The sequence below is a fragment of the Sciurus vulgaris genome, assembly GCF_902686455.1.
Source record: "Sciurus vulgaris genome assembly, chromosome: 3".
Taxonomy (NCBI): domain Eukaryota; kingdom Metazoa; phylum Chordata; class Mammalia; order Rodentia; family Sciuridae; genus Sciurus; species Sciurus vulgaris.
Window position 1 is genome coordinate 56,230,441 of NC_136463.1, and position 16,253 is coordinate 56,246,693.

The 16,253-nt window shown below is 38.0% G+C and overlaps 1 pseudogene across 1 annotated transcript in view; it reads right to left on the reverse strand.

Moving 5' to 3' along the window:
* LOC306655723 (nck-associated protein 5-like) overlaps positions 1-16,253 on the reverse strand; it is a 251,924-nt pseudogene that overhangs the window by 85,534 nt on the left and 150,137 nt on the right. The window contains exon 5 of the transcript XR_013767021.1: positions 15,413-15,532. The product of XR_013767021.1 is annotated as a nck-associated protein 5-like (transcript). The remainder of the gene's footprint in view (positions 1-15,412; positions 15,533-16,253) is intronic.

Here is a 16,253-nt window from a genome sequence, read left to right on the forward strand (position 1 = left end):
TCTTTGAGTTCCTTTTCCCATTTATATGTTTTGTATTTATCTTTTTTTTAATAAAAAAATGAAATTTAGCCTCAACTTCCTTGGTCATTCTTGAATATCTATTTTTTGTTTGTTTGTTTGTTTGTTTTCTGCATCTATCTTTGCTAAATATAATATATATATTCACAAGTTTATTGATGTAGTATTCAGATTTACCGAGCTCTGCCTAGTTTTACATTTTAATCTATATCTATTTGTTAATAAAGGACATATTTTGAAAAGCTGATTGGAAGCCCCTGTGCATGGGTGGGCTTGTCCCTCACTGGACTTCATTGAGAGGAGGATCAGCTGAACTCTTTCCAATGGCGGAACCTCCACATGCCAGGAACTAGCTTTTGTTTTCCTGTGGGATGTTTTGAGTGGTGGTGGGGTTTGAATCTGGATGGTCTAGCTGCTTCAAACAGACTTTTGACCTTCCTTCTTTTGGTGGTACCTGGGGTCACTGAGTTCTGTTGGGAAATTTTCTTCTCTATGCGGTTTGCCCAGTTTCAACATTGAGGTTTCAGCTTCTTCTGACTTTATTTAGTTCCTACTATATCTTGTAAAAATTCATTGAAATATCTCATCAGGTTTTACTTTCTCCTCTGCCCTGCTTTTCCTATATGGTATAATACCTTTATTTCTATGGCAGAGTCATTAAAGTACAATTGCTGATAACAATAGAGTTTTTTTAAATTAATTTATTTTTATTGTAAACAAATGAGTATTTTTAATTTTAATATAGTGCCAGTTAGTTTCCACAACACTTAACATACATGTGAATACACTCTCCATTTTATTCATAACAGTAATTGTTTTTATTTCTCACCTTAATTACTACTAACATAATTGGATTAAAATATGTTTAGTTACATAATTTGCATTTCCCTGAATTCTAGTGACTTGGAGAATCCTTTGAAATGTTTATTGGTGATTTGGATTTGTACTTATATCAATTGCATTCCTATATATTTGCTCAATCTATTATCTTACATGATACCTTATTGTCCATTTGTAAGACCTCTTTGTACATGATCTTTATGTTTTGAATCACAAATATTTTTCCCAAATCTATATTTCTCTACTGCATATAGTTAATCATATTTTTCACCCATACAAAAGCATTTTTACAGAATCAAATATTTTTACCTTTCTTTTGTAGCTTCTCTATGTTCTTTTTAATTTTTTATTTTTACAGACTGCATTTTGATTCATTGTACACAAATGGAGCACATCTTTTTGTTTCTATGGTTCTGCATGATGTAGATTCATACCATTTGTGTAATCATACAGGTACATAGGATAATGATGTGTGTCTCATTCCACCATTTTTTATGTTCTTTTTATAAGTGTATTTCTTTTTTATATCTCTACCTATTATTTGTCTGTCAAAATTGCTCAATTTTGAAAGACTCTGTCTTTGTTTTCTGATACCTCTAACTGTAATTTTTAAAAATTACACTCACTTTGCATTTAAGGTTTTCCTTTGTACATTTAATTGGTACATACAGTTTTGTCTTAATTTTCATTCATAACATAATTTTTGTTACTTAATATTCCTTTTTATCTGTTTAAGACTTTTAAATTTAAATTCTACTTTATGTGTTATAATTCCTCTACGTTTATTTCCTTATGTTTGTATTTATCAGGTATCTTCACCCATCTATTTTTTCCCCTTTATCACAAAAAGTTGATGTTTTTGTTGTAGCTTTTTAAATATATAAATAGCTTAGCATTGGGTTTAATTTTATTTAACCTAGCAATCTCTAACTTGGCTTTGATTATTCTCTAATCCCATTTCCCTTCCTTACCATATGCTTCATCTTTTTTCTTCTATCTTACTTTAGACATCTTACTCTATCTTGGTTTATCTCATCTCAAATCAATATTTTACCTTTATTAATTTAAAAGTCTTACTAGTCTTTGGCTCTAAATAATATAGATATTCATCTTGCATTGTAAGAAAACATGATGCCAACTGTTTTCCCCTCTGAAATACATGTTTTCCCTTATCTTTGCATTCCCTGCTACCTCGTGAGAACACTGTGCCATGCTCCCTTCTTTTTCTCCTCTCCCCTCCTGTGAGTTCTCTGCAAAACCTTTACTCCTCCTCTCCCTCACTGCACCCAATTCCAAGGTTTGGCTGAGCATAGTTTGGCATTGTAAAATCTAGACTAATGTAAGTTTTCAAAAAAATTATCTGCAAAACAGAAATGAGAATATGTAGTGTGTTTTGATTGGAAGTCCTTATTGGAGCACATCACATTCTCAGAAGTCTCTCATAATGTGTATATGTGTTTGTGTGGAAACCAAGAGCATATCTGTGCATTCTTCTAAATATAATACTTTCCTTCCATTAGTATTATCCTTATTTAATTTTAAAGAATGTGTTCCTGACCAAATACATATGAATATATTCTCACTTGAAAGAATTCAAACTCTCCAGGAAGAAGTCTTACCTGACTATCCCTTTTTCTTTCCCTAAAGATAGCCACTGTTATTAGTATGGCATGCACTTTTCCAAAATATTTTCCATTCATGTATCTACATACATATGTATGTGTATATATATATATATATATATTTATTACCTTATTCATTATTTGCTTTCATGCTGCGAAACTTCACTTTATCATAGAGATCTTCCTTGGTAAGTATAGTTTAAGTTTATCCTATTAGAGTATGGAATGATGCACAGGTATAGTTTTTTGATGGGCATAAAAGTTGTTTCTTATAACAGTGGCTTAACTGTCCCTCTTCTATAAGGAGTATGAAGTTCCACACATTGCCTCATCCATTGTCTTATTCACTGAACAATTTGTGTAGTATTTTATGCATGTGTATGGAATGGGCAAATTTTCATCCCATGAAAATGTCATATGCTTCTAACTGTATATTTTTCAAAGTTATGAAATGGTCATATTATAACAAAATGCAAGCATTTATAGAGTGACTGAAGATGATAATCAAAATTCATATCAAAAAATGGGAGGCAATGAAAACTAATTAAACCCCAACAGTGATTCAGCTTCGGAAGAGGTGCAAAAGCATAAAAATGGGGCAAAATGGTAACAGAGCGATAACACAATTAAAGAGCTGTTACTGTTAACACATTTTACTAAGTACTTTACATAGGCTATCTAGGTCCAAAACACACATACCACAACCAAGAAGTCAGTATTATTTCTTTCCTTTCCCAGAAGAGATAACTGAGGTCTAGAAAGAAGAAATTGCTTGCCCAAGGCCCCAATGTTGATGAGTAACAAAGACAGAATTTGAACCCAGGAGTATTTAACTCCAAGCCTATGTGCTACCTATTTCAATATGTAGTATTTTCCATAGAATCCAAATTCAGAAGATACACATGGATCCTCCCGTTGGCAGGACTACAAAAGTCCAGCAAGTCTTGGATGGCATTTCCCAGTATTAAAAGGGACACAAATGCATCTACTGCATTCAGTCAGGTGACTTACTGAGCGTTTTCCAAAAACACCTTCAAGGAAGTATTCATGATGTGTATCATTACAAATCAGAACATAAAAACTTCTGATATGAACAACTAACTATATGACTGTATATTAAAGATATATTGAGCAAAATAAGTCAGATTCCATTTATAGTAAACTCTCAATAAGGAAAAAGTAATCCATAATAACTGAAAGCATATCAATGGTTACCTGGGGCTGGGTATTGTTGGGGATTGGCTGGAAAGAGAAAGTGGAGAATGATTTTGGTGGAAGAAGGGTGGTGCCAATGTTCTTTAGGAACAGGTCACAACTACGTGCAGAATGGGTTTAATGGTTCCTCTTAACTAGGGCAAGGACTAGGAGACTGCTTTTGAGAAGTACCAAATTAATGTTACATGGTCTTTAGTGTTTCAGTATCTGGTCAGAGAATAGCAGCAAAAATTAGCTACTAAAATAGTCTGACAGCTCACTGAACAATCAATTCTGGTAATTCATTGAGATGCACAAAGGGCACACATGAACATCTCAAACATTCTGTTTTGATGTGGAATTAATGCAGTGAGGTATGTTTTTCTTTTTAGTAATGGATATAACATTGTAATGAGAAGACATTTTGCATCTGAAGCATCCATTTGCAGATTATCTCTTTCATTTCAGCTTTCCTCATTTTTATGGCAAATTCTACTGCAACATTAATGGTAATAGCTTTTTGCACTCATATCATTATGAAATCTTTACGTTAATTCAAGGATCTCAATGCCTGCCTTGAACAACCATCAAATGTAATGATGAAATATGAGCAAAACTTACTTAAAAACATCTGTATGCATCTCATATAAGAAATGTACAATGTATTCTACTTTGAAATTCCTATTATCTTTATTATTAAGCAATATGATTCTTATGCATTATCCTTATTCCTTCCCATTTAATATTTAGATATTTGCAGGGGGGGAAGCAATCATACAAATTAAAGCTGAAAATAAATTTTTAAAAGGGGATCTTGAGCTTTGAATTTATAAAGGTGGGCACTCAGGAATACTGCATTCATCAGTAAGGACATGAAAACAGGCCTGCAGAAAATGATGTAAAATAGAAAGTATTCAATGTTGTGTGAATGGAAAAAAAAAAAAAGGTAAAAGAGTTGTGGTCAGATCACTGGAATGCATCAAATCTTAATTCAAGATTATTTTTTTAATTAGGAAAGTTAATATGCTTCAAATTTCCCTTAACATCTTGAAGTAACAAAGGATTTGTTGTTGTTGTGTCCTATTTATGGGTAAAAAATCTACTGCTCTGCTCAGATGCCAATGATTCTATGATCTAGTCACAGACTATCACTCCTTGAAAATTAACCATCAGATTGGGTAATGTCATCCACAGTGTTTTCATTGCACCCAACTCCAGCATACATCAACACATAATTTTTGTTGGAACATTCATTCAGCTAAAAGCCCTTAAAGATACACTTAGAGCTAAATATCCCTACAGCAGCCCTAGAAATACAAATTCCCAGGGAAATACCACAGAAAGTCAAGAACAAAGAGGTACTGATTTAATATGTATACTTTGGGCCTTAAACCTCTTTCCCTCAGGCCACAATTTCTCAAAAATATCCTTGTTGAGCAATGGAGTCACCTGCTATACTTCTCGTTCCCCTGCTACCGGGATGCCAGCGACCAGCCACCCAGGAATGGAAAGGAGAGAACTGCAGCATTTGTTCACTCCTACTGTGTGACACTCCTTACAGTTTAGATACTGCTTTACTGGTTCAGATGGAAAATTAAAATTCTAGGAATTTCAGGAACCTGCTCCAAATCACCCAAATTGTGATGGACAGATGACTTGAATTCAAGGCTGCTTGGATCTTTGTCATCTTTTTGCTACTGCACAAAGAGGCTGCTTCTCCCCTCCTATCGCTCTGGTCTTCTGCAGCATGTCTCATCAGAGCTCAATGGGTTCAGTTAGCCCTCACCATGACCCATTTCCCAAAGTCACCCAATGGGCTGAAAGCACATTTCTCATGACATGCTCTCTCTCTTCCTTAATTCAGTTAAATTTCAAATTTATTATCTTATGGCCTAGTAGAGAGGTCATAATACTGGGAATCAGGACTCCTGGATCCTAGTCACCATTTTGTCCTGAACACACTGTGTGACCTTGTACAAAGCCCTGATGAATCTGAGTGTCAGATAACAGAGGATGGGGTGGGTCATATGATCTTGAAAGTTGAGATATAATAGACTATGATTCTTTTATACCTTGGCATAAACATGTTTCTAGGGCAAGTGTTTTGATTGTATTACCAAGTTATTAGATTCATATCCTTATTCAGGGAAATATGACTTATGCCCACAGTGGTGTTGCCTATAACTCAGATTATTAGGGCACCAACCAAATCTATTTAACTTGATTTGTCTGGAGTGTAGCACACAGCTAACTCTAAATGGATGCTTAAATGCCTTTTAATTGTTGATTTTCTGAAAGCAAATGCAATATTCTTCCCCTATGCAGGTACAGGAAAAGCAATGAAGGTGACAATTGGGAATGAGGGCCTATAGTAGGCCCTTTAGGCAGAAAGCTTTGTGCCAGAAGAACCCTGGCTAAGATGCAGCAGCCAGGAGGGACTTCATCTTCTACTAGTGAAAGCTCAATAAAACCTTGGGCCTATTTTAGGGATTCAGTGATCTGACTTCTGCTGGAAATATGGAATGACCTCAAAGCTTTATTTAACTACAAGGTTATCTATTTGTAAAACTCTATAACCAGTTCTCACTCTACCCTATTTCAGAAGTAAATCTTGTAGCTTTGATATAGCATATGCTAAGCTTTTATGCCCAGAGTCACATGACTACCCCCATAAAAGACCCTGCATGGGTTCACCTGCTTCTCTTGCTCTGCATTACTTCATAGGGAAGTGCTCTCCTGGTCCTTCTATGTGAGGCAGGAGATGACAGAAATTTAGTAACTATAGCATACAACATGAAGTAATGGTGACATACCCATGTGGCCTGTCTCAGGTCACCAGAGTCAACAGTGGCCAAAGGGCCTGTGACATAAAATGGAAATGTCTCTCATTCCAGTAAGCCTCTGTGCAGGTGGTCTTTTAGATTTTTTTTTTTTTTTTCCAGAAAAACAGGCATTAGTTTGGTTGTTGATTTCGAGACATGAGGTTGACAGTGATTGTCAGAAACTGACCCAGGTAAGGGACACAAACTACTTTAAAGGTAGGAAAGGCAGCAAGGCTACAACTATATGAAGATAACTTTATAAACACAATATTTCCTGGGTTTCTCAGTCTCACAAAAATGGCCTACTACCTCACTTGCCCAAGGTTTTTCTGTCAGGGTTTTTGAAAAATTGACTTGGGCCTGTGCGTGCTTCTGTATGTGTTAGTAAGTGAGAGTGGGTAGTATCTTTTTGCTCTTGGAGTCAGTCCTGTCTATTCTGCTGCAGCCAGGCAAAACATGACAAATTAGTGGCGTTGAGATATGAAAGCATCTTGCAATAGGAATATTTATCTTCATCTCTCTGATCCTGTAGGGAGATACCACGGGTCCAGTTCTACTATGTCTGAGTGGCTGTAGGAGCCCAGTACAGGGTTAGGTATGACTGGGCTAATTCACTTACCTAAAGATCATGCTAAGCAGCACAGGGCTTCAGTGACATGCTTGAGTTTCTCTCTGCATTTCTGGGTGAGCTTTGCTAAGACATCTTGCTTGCTTCTCTTTGCCTCTGTGGTATCTACTCCATCCTCCTTTCCCCTAATTGGTATATGCAGTCTACATTGAGGAATGGGAAGATAGCCTTCTTCACTGCAGCCTGATAGGTTAAAGACTTGTCTCAGAGTCCCTTGGAAAGCTGCAGCAGATTGCAAATCACCTCCTGGTTCCTGAAAGTGGCTCCTGAGTGTGTGTCAGGGCCACCCTCAGACAAGTGCACCCTCTTGCTAAAAGAGGCAAAAGAACAAAGCCAGAACTTCTTTTCACTCCTGGAAACACTGGTCTTTCATGTCAGAGTTTGGGTCACTTAATCTTTTCATGCCAGGGATAATATTTCCCTGGTGTGACATCCACTGACAGCAATGGACATTCTGCAACTTCCAGTGCCAAGAAATTAATGCTCCAATCTGCATAATGAAATCCCCAGGTAAGCATCACCATTCCTTCCTCAGTATTTTCTGTCCCTTGCATTTCCAAATTCTCACATTTATCCAAACTTCATGAAAATGTAGCACTAACACTTTTTAACTAGGGGAAATTTAAGGTTTGTATGATAAACATTTACTGCATGAAATTTAGAAAATCCAGGATAATCAGGTTTCCTTAAGTGTTTGAATAATGGAAAAAAATACACAGCCTGAAATGTTGCATGCTACAAGGGGAATTTCCTGAATTTACATTTCAATGACTTAGTCTATTACAATATAATGTTGATTTATGTGCAGGGTTTGAACCTCCATTTAATGTTAAAAACCTTAAAACAACCCTTAGACAAAGAGAACTCTTCATTTTTCATCAACTTCTCTAACTAGATTCTTCCTCAAATAAAAGGGCTAGACAGAATTGTTCTTGAAGGTCACAATGACACAGAATTCAGCAAGCATGATGCTCCTTGAGGGTTCTGTTTCTCTGCAGAGCTCAATGAGTTAATCTGACATTTTGGGAAGGACATGGGAAGGCCAAAGGAGAGAGAATAAGGATAAAACTACTCTAATTGTACAGCTATAATCAAAGTCAAGACTTGGGATTAACATGAATATGTATCCCACTACTAAGTTTAGTCCTGAGTGTAGTCCACAAATCTTCAGAACCCTGTTACCCTCAAACTCCAGTTCCTCCTTCACAGTCTAGTTTAGCTGTCACCACCACCCAGAAGGCTTCCATAACTTAGCAGATAATGTTCATTGCTCTTTCCTCCGAAGACCTCTAATGGTAAATGTTTCTGTTGCATTTACTACTCTACAGTCCAGTCGTTTGTATTATCTGTCTCCTTGTTAAAAAGTGAACCTCTTGAGGTCTGAAACTATGTTAATCATCTCTGTGTGATTAACACACAGAGAGTACCATGCACATAGTAGGTACTCAATGCATTTTTGTTATAATAATGAATGGAGTAATATTTGCTAGTTGTGCTATGAATATGAATAGGAAGCCTAGTGGCCAAGTGTTCAGAGCACATGCACCATGCTTTAAATTAAAAACCCACCCTCAGGAGAGTAGAGAAAGACAAGCACATTGCAGGCCATCCCCGGCCCCAAATCCCACTGGGTTTCTTCAGTGTGACAAAGCAGCAGAAACAGGAATCAGCCAATGTTTAAACATTGAGAGGATGCACACAAAACTCTGCAATTCCAGCTGCTTAAAATTTCTAAAGCCACAGCAATACCTAACCAGTATCCCTACTGGCCACAATGGGTTGGAGCTGATTATAGAGCACACAGCCTCCTTTGCTTATTACTTCACCTGGCTAAACTGCTGATGGCCTCGGATCTTAGGACACATTTTTTTTACACTCTTTCCAATGAGAGGATGGTTTGTGTGGACCCAATCTTGTGATCTTGAAGGATGTTATTACATATTTGGGATTTATCTGATTATGGGAGGATACAAAGAATAGAATATCCAGATATCTTCCATTAACTATCTTAAAATTTAGGGGTAGGCTAGCTGCGATGGGAGACATAAAACTCATGCTCACGAAACGATCTCGAAAAAATATGTCCCTCGGGTCAAGGACCCAGCCATGTCATGTCATTCCTACAGCTATAGGGAACCAACCATTCTAAGATGGAACATGTGTTCCAATAGGAAAAGATAAAAGCAAAAATTAAAATTGAATAAGCAACGGAAACATCAACAGTAAAAACCCAGAACTCATTTAAACATAATTTTCCCTACTCATCCTGACTTAAGTAAACGCAACATTCCAAAGTCTGCCTTCTTTGCCTTGTGAACATGGCCCCTGAGGACAGCCCTCATTTCTATCCCCTCATCCCTCTGATGCAGTCACTTCATTTGTACAGCTACCTCTCTCCACCTCCTGACACAAGCCTTCCAACTTTCCCCACGGGTTCACTCAATCATTACTTCACATTGTAAGGCCCCCAAAAAGGAAACCCCAACTCTGTCCCATGGATGGACGGCAACCCCAATCAACCGCAGGAGGCGTCACTTGATGCAAACCGCAAGAGGTGTTTATTCCAGCGCGCTGGGACCCAACTAGAGGAGTCGAGTCCCTAGCAGAAAATCTTGTAGGTTTATAAAGGCAGAAACCACACATCAGGAGGGGCGCACATGAAAGGGGGAAAAAGGGGGAACAAAGCTGCCAGGAAATTTCAAAGGGGGTCTGGGTTTGCTGACAACATGTTTCACAATGTTTTACAACAGGGTGTAGATTCTGGTCAATAGTTTCTGGTAATCCTACTGTTTGAGCACTATCTGACTATCAGGCTCAATTTACTCTTTTACTCTCTGTTTGGGGCTGTTTCCTGGAACAGCTTTAAGGGCTTTGTTCCCATTACTGGGAGGGAAACCTTAGGGAGTTGAGATAAAACAGACAGCTTAAAAAAATGTCCATTCTTTCAACATAACACTTAAGAAGGATCAGGTTTGTGCAAGTTGCATATTGGAAGGATTCAAAGATTAGTGAGTCAAGAATCATCAAGAAAATAAAGGTCCAAGCAAGCAAAAAAATGTTCCAAAAGTCATACCTTGATTTCCTTGTAAGAGACAGGTGCACCTTCCATAACAGCTGATACTCAGCTAATCATAACACAGCGTTCAGTCAAGATCGGGGGACTGGACTTGTTTAAAACAACAACAAAACCTCTCCACTGATTTTGGAATGAAGGACAAGCATATATTTAAAAAAAAAAAAAAGAAAGAAAGAAAAAAAAAGAAAAAAGAAAAGCACTGCAGCCTCATTACAAAGTAACATCCACATACCATTGTAGGCTGGCACAGTGAGCAGAGTGTGACCAGGAGATTGAGGGAGGAGGGGGAAGGGGCTGTGCTTTTACTTTAGGAGCATTTCCAGAGCACATGAATTTAGAAGAAGGACTGGAAGGAGGGAGACCCTCTGGTCTCTTTGTGCAGAGATGATATTTACATTCCCTTGTGCACCCAGTTGCATGCTGAAGCTTGGCTTCCTCTGCTGGGCCTTCTCTAAAAGCTGTCCAGGTAGTGTTAAGCTTCCACCTATCTTTACCTATCCCCTGCAACTTTCCAGGTGTCTCTGGACACATTGTTTTGTTCCATGCTTACTGGTAGACCACAGGCTCTTGAGGAAATGTGCTTCTGCACTGAACCCCCACCCCGCACAGCACTGAGATACTTCCTGTGCTTCCAGTTGGTAATGAATGAGGAGAGGCAGGGGAGGCACGGGTGGGGGTGGGGTAGCATTGTGAAATGACATACAAAATGGAACAGTTGAAAGGAAACCTATATCGTGCTCTGTGGAGGGAGAATATTTCTGCTTGGCTAGAGCAAAGAATTTGTGCTAGGGAAAAAAATAAGGACAGAAATATGAAGCCATTGAGGGTTAAGCAAGTCTATAGAGGGCCCTGGGTGCAATATGAAGAGGGAGGAAATCCCTTTTTGCCATAACCCTGAAGAATCTTTCTCATCTTCTATGCTGCTCTTACTTGATCACAAAGCAGTGTCTTGTGTTACCTCTCGTTATCTAGAGCCCTGCCCTATAGGAGCTGTGTGATCTTTCAAAGTGTCTCTTACCTCTCAGAGAGGCCACTTTCTACACCTTTGACAAGTTAATATCCTTCCTAGTGCTCCCTGTGTGAGACAGAATCCCTGCTGCATACTCTCCATATGTTTTCACGTCTGACCAATGCCCATAATGAAGCCACCAACGTCCTCTGATGATGCAGGATGACAGAGTCACTGCCTGTGGACAGTCTGCCATCTGGGCCTTGGTGTTCCTCAGCATCCTGGAAGCATTACAAAGCTGCTATTCCGGTTGCTATGAGGGTCTTTTAAAATTAGATTTCAGGTTTGCAGGGCAGGGCTGGCACTTCCCGGGTTGACACATGAGCAGTTGAGGGGCAGAACTCATCAATTCCAGAAACTCATAAAGCAAACATATCCTAGCCGTGTGGGAAGTCAGGCAGATTCTTTAAACTTGTGTGGATTTTCTTGCTTCTTCTCTTGACTCCTTCTTAGCTTGTGGCTCAAGAGAGACCCTAGTGGATTGGAATAAAAAGCTTCCATTGCCAGAATTCAAGAATCACTGAGCCAACCTTTATCCTCTCTTTCACTCCCCTGCCCTTCTCCTAATGCTTTTTATCATATTATGAAGCTCTCTTAATGATTTATTCTTACCTTACTTCAACCATGTACATTTGAAAATACCCAAAAGGCAGATATAGAGACCTTTCTGAAGAAAAACACATACACTAAAAATTGTATAATATAACTAACATTTTCCAATTTCTCTGAGTGATCATTATCCTACAAAAGGTATCTTCATGTTGACTATTCACTTGACTGTTCAGATCCAGATAGTCCTGTGTGGTTATTATGTTCATTATACAATGGAAACAGTAAAGAGTATAAATGCCAAAAAATCACTATTTATCAGAATAAAAGAATTTAAACATTATGAATTGGGCATGCAGGTGAAGGGGACTGATACAGATTCATACAAATGGATAGAAGAGCACATGGCATTCACCCCAAGAAAATTATAATCTTATTGGGATTAGAACCCCCTCTCAGATTGTCAGAAAAAAAATTATATATGTATTAAGCCCTCACTGAGAGCACACTGAGCATGTATTGTGAACAGTGATAGTATCTGTGGAGAAAGAAAAGCAACACTCAGCCCAGATCCTCAAACAGATTATTATGGAGTTGAAATGAAAAGTAAACAAACCCCCAGTTGTTTGAGTTGCATTGGATGATTTCCTCTGTCATGAGAGGCCAGGATTCCATAATCCCACACAAGGCCACAGACTACTGACTCTTGTGGCATAGCTTGCCATCACTACATGACCTCCAGCAAGGGGAAAGTTCAGTAAGGACAGCCATGACTCTGGAAGAACCCCAACAGGGGCAGCATGAACTGGATTTCAGAGATGGAGATGTATTGCTTATGGAAGGTGAAGAGATGAGTGTGTGGTGTCCTGCCAAATCAGACCCATGGAGAGATAGAATTGCACTCTGAAAATAATGATTTAAAGGAGAAAAAATAGGAGAGAAATGAATAGAACTTAAAAATCCCCTCATTTCATTTCAAATAATAATGTAAAACAAAACACTAGCAAAAAGAAAAAAGTCAGTACTCTGTGAAGTGACAGTAAAGTTTTGCACCTTGGTTCTAAGCTGTCAGACACTCCACTGTTTATGTGAATGATCTATAACATTCTTTTCTTTCTATCTTGGCCTATGGATGTGGTAGTTTGATCCTTTGAAATATCAGATAAAAAGGAAAGAAAAAAAACTGTCTTAGGATGAAAATATGATACTAATATCCTACCAGGATAATGATAACACAGGTGTCCAAAACAAGACAAAGGCAGAACACATAAGTGAGGGGAAATGTTAGAAGCCACAAACCAGGAACCTTTCAGAAACATGTGAATACAGAAAGCTCTGCATGGTGACCAAACTGCAGAAGGCCTTCCAATCTGACTTGGTCACAGGTGGACCAGTTGCTCTGTTTATCAAAATGTCACTTAGAGCAGGAAATCATCAAGGCAGTCCTCTTGCTCATTCATGTTCCACACATAGAGAGTATGGAGGTGAGGGTCAAGAAAGGATGAACTTGATTTCATAAGATTTCCAGATTTAAATCCTTACTCTGGCAATACCAGCTGTGTAACTAAGCCTCTATCTGTGTCCTCATCTCCACGGTGTATGCAAAGTTCGGGTCCTACCTCATGGGACTGTAAGAAATTAAATTAGCAAATGCTGTAACTGTTGAAGAACAGCATCTGACATGTGGTAAACACTATGTATGTGTTCAATAACATTTTTGGTAAGGCCAAGACTGCTTTCATACTAGTCTCCCTCTCTCTCACCTACCCCCTGGCTTTGTGTTTGAGGGCAGTCATCACACTTTTTATCATCATTCTTCAAGCAACTGTTAACAGTTTATCTTTGATAAATATTATTTAAACAAGAATGACTTCTGGAAGTGAAAACTAAAGAAGGGTACAAAGTTTGTTGACAGAAAATACCCAATCAATAGATACTGAGTTCTGCTGCAAGCATATACATCATCCTCTTGTCATTTGAACATGGTTTGAAGAAATTTGTGACAATGAAAAAGCTTCAATATCTATGGTACATGCATTTACTATGCATATAAACTATTCATGGTTCATACACAGGGATTGCAGATCCTTAAACAATATTTCAGAAAAGCCTCAAGTTAAAACAGGCAAAACAGAAAAAAAATTCATGAACATGCAACAGCTGTTAAAAGTAATTATAATATTGGATCTTGATTGCAAAAGAAAAAGAAACATGACTTCTTTTTTTTTTTTTTTTTTTTGAAACATAACTTCTTACAAATGCAAGATCCCCTATGACAAACATTTATTGTGGTTGGGACCAGGAAATAGAATAGAAATAAATGACTTCCCTCTCTCCTCCACCATAATTTTTGAGTCATAAATTATGAATTATGCTCTAACAGATAAAGCAGAGAGGACATTAATTTAAGAGATGAAATCCAGTTTTTAATTCAGAGAACTGTTTTATTTTAATTTGGGGGGCAAATTACAACTTGATATTCAGCTTTACCAAACATCTTCCTTTCTCTGAAATAAATTGTGATTTCCCATTATTTCTCTGAGAGTCCTAAGATGATCATGCCAAAATTTGGAGGGCAAATTAGCAAAACAGTCTTGGCCATTTAGAAAAGTACTGTCCAGGAGTGATTAATATGATGATGAAAATATTCTACTCATGCACTGTCCAATTTGAATATCTGAACTGTAGCTAGTTGGACATAGGAACTTAGAGTTAATTTAATGTCAGTTTTATAAGGAAAAATTTAAATAGCCCTACATGGCTATTGTTTCCAGGATTGGACACTGTAGTTTAGATGATCAGAGGATACAGAAGAAGCGTCCTCTTTGCCAACTGACCAAGCAGCCCTTTGTAAATTGCACAAGGCCCCTGTGAAACCTGAGTGCCCCTTCTAACAGCTGAGCCCCGAAAAGCTCTGAGAAAAGCTCAGAGGAACTTGTTTGAGCAAATATGCACAATAATAGGATCAGAAAGATGAAAAACAGCAAAGATTGGCCCTGAAACCCCTTCTACCAATTCATGTATTTCTCGGCCATGGAGTGTATTCCCCAGTGCTTTGTCAGGGATAACTACAAAAGGATTCAAGTGGCTTGACTCTCCACAACTTTCCATATTATAGAGGAGAATGAAGAAAGAGTTCAGTTAGAGTATCTAAAGTTCCTGCAAAAATACCGAGATAGAATTCACAAAGTGCTATGATGTGAAGAGGGACTCTAAACAGAGAGAGAGAGATTATAGAAATACAAATCCCAACTGTATTTTTTATTATGGAGAGTTGGAAATACAGAAATGTGCATGACATAAAACCCTACCTTGCTTATCATGGAATGCATGTTTCCTAATATTAGTCCCCAAAGTTCTCAATTATTTCCTAAGTTCCTTCCATGGTTCCACTTAGTTTCCTAGAGAACACCCTTTGATTGTCCCTGTTACCTGTGTATTGTTTGTTGGTGCATTTCTTTATCTGCATGTAACTTTTAAAAAGTCAAGAATTTAAAAGACTTCCAACTTTAATGACATCTCCTGAGACAGGGAAGAATTGGGATTTTGATACACTACGTCTCGCCCCTAGAGATGCTGGTAATTTTTGAACTGGAGTAACTTCCTGTCAATAGCATTTCAGTAGCAAAGATTGTTCTCCATGTAAACACATACCTGCAGGAGCAGATCAGAAGCTGGTCGGACTTGCTGTTGGAAAAGGATGCTTAGTGTTCGGTTCTGTTGTTCCAAATCAAACACTCTTGTTTTCAACTTTACACATTCCTCCCTTAGATCCTACAACAAACACATTGAAAGGTGGAAATGTCTATAACGGAAAGACAGCTTTGCATATTATAACAATATTTTATACATTTTAGACACATTAGTAAAAAATAGTATTTTTATTCTTCAAGGTCCCCTCAAATAAATCACAAACAACATTTCCTTCCACAGACCATTGTCTGACAGAATTATTATGGGCGGAGAAGACCAATTTAAAAGAACAAAAAGTACCTTGAAATCAGATGTGCATTAATGTAGCACGCTATTTTGGAAGACGGTAAATCTTAGCTATATAAAGTCAATTTAAGTTTCACCTATATATTTTGCCTTTTCACTGTCTTCATAAAAGCAATCACAAAGCACAAACCACAAGGACAACAATGTTTTTGCAATGAATAGAGATTTGATGAACTAAAGAAACTATCACTTTTGATGGAGACTTTCGATGTCATTTGTAGAAACGAGCTGAGATGCTTGGTGCTGTGGCTGATAGAGTCAGCGAAGCATTTAGTGGGAAAGGGGTAGGTCTGAGTGAAGCCATTTAAAAAGCACTTATAGCTTGTCCAGCACGTGTATTTCCATAGCTTCTGGGGGCATTTTGTTCTTTGTGCCAGAGAAGAAATATAGTCGGCTTACCTGGGCAACTTTTTAGAGCACCTATTTTGAATAGTTCATTCCCCAGCTCACAGGCAGGGAGCTGACACCTGGGAGCTTGAGGAGTCACTGGAACCCC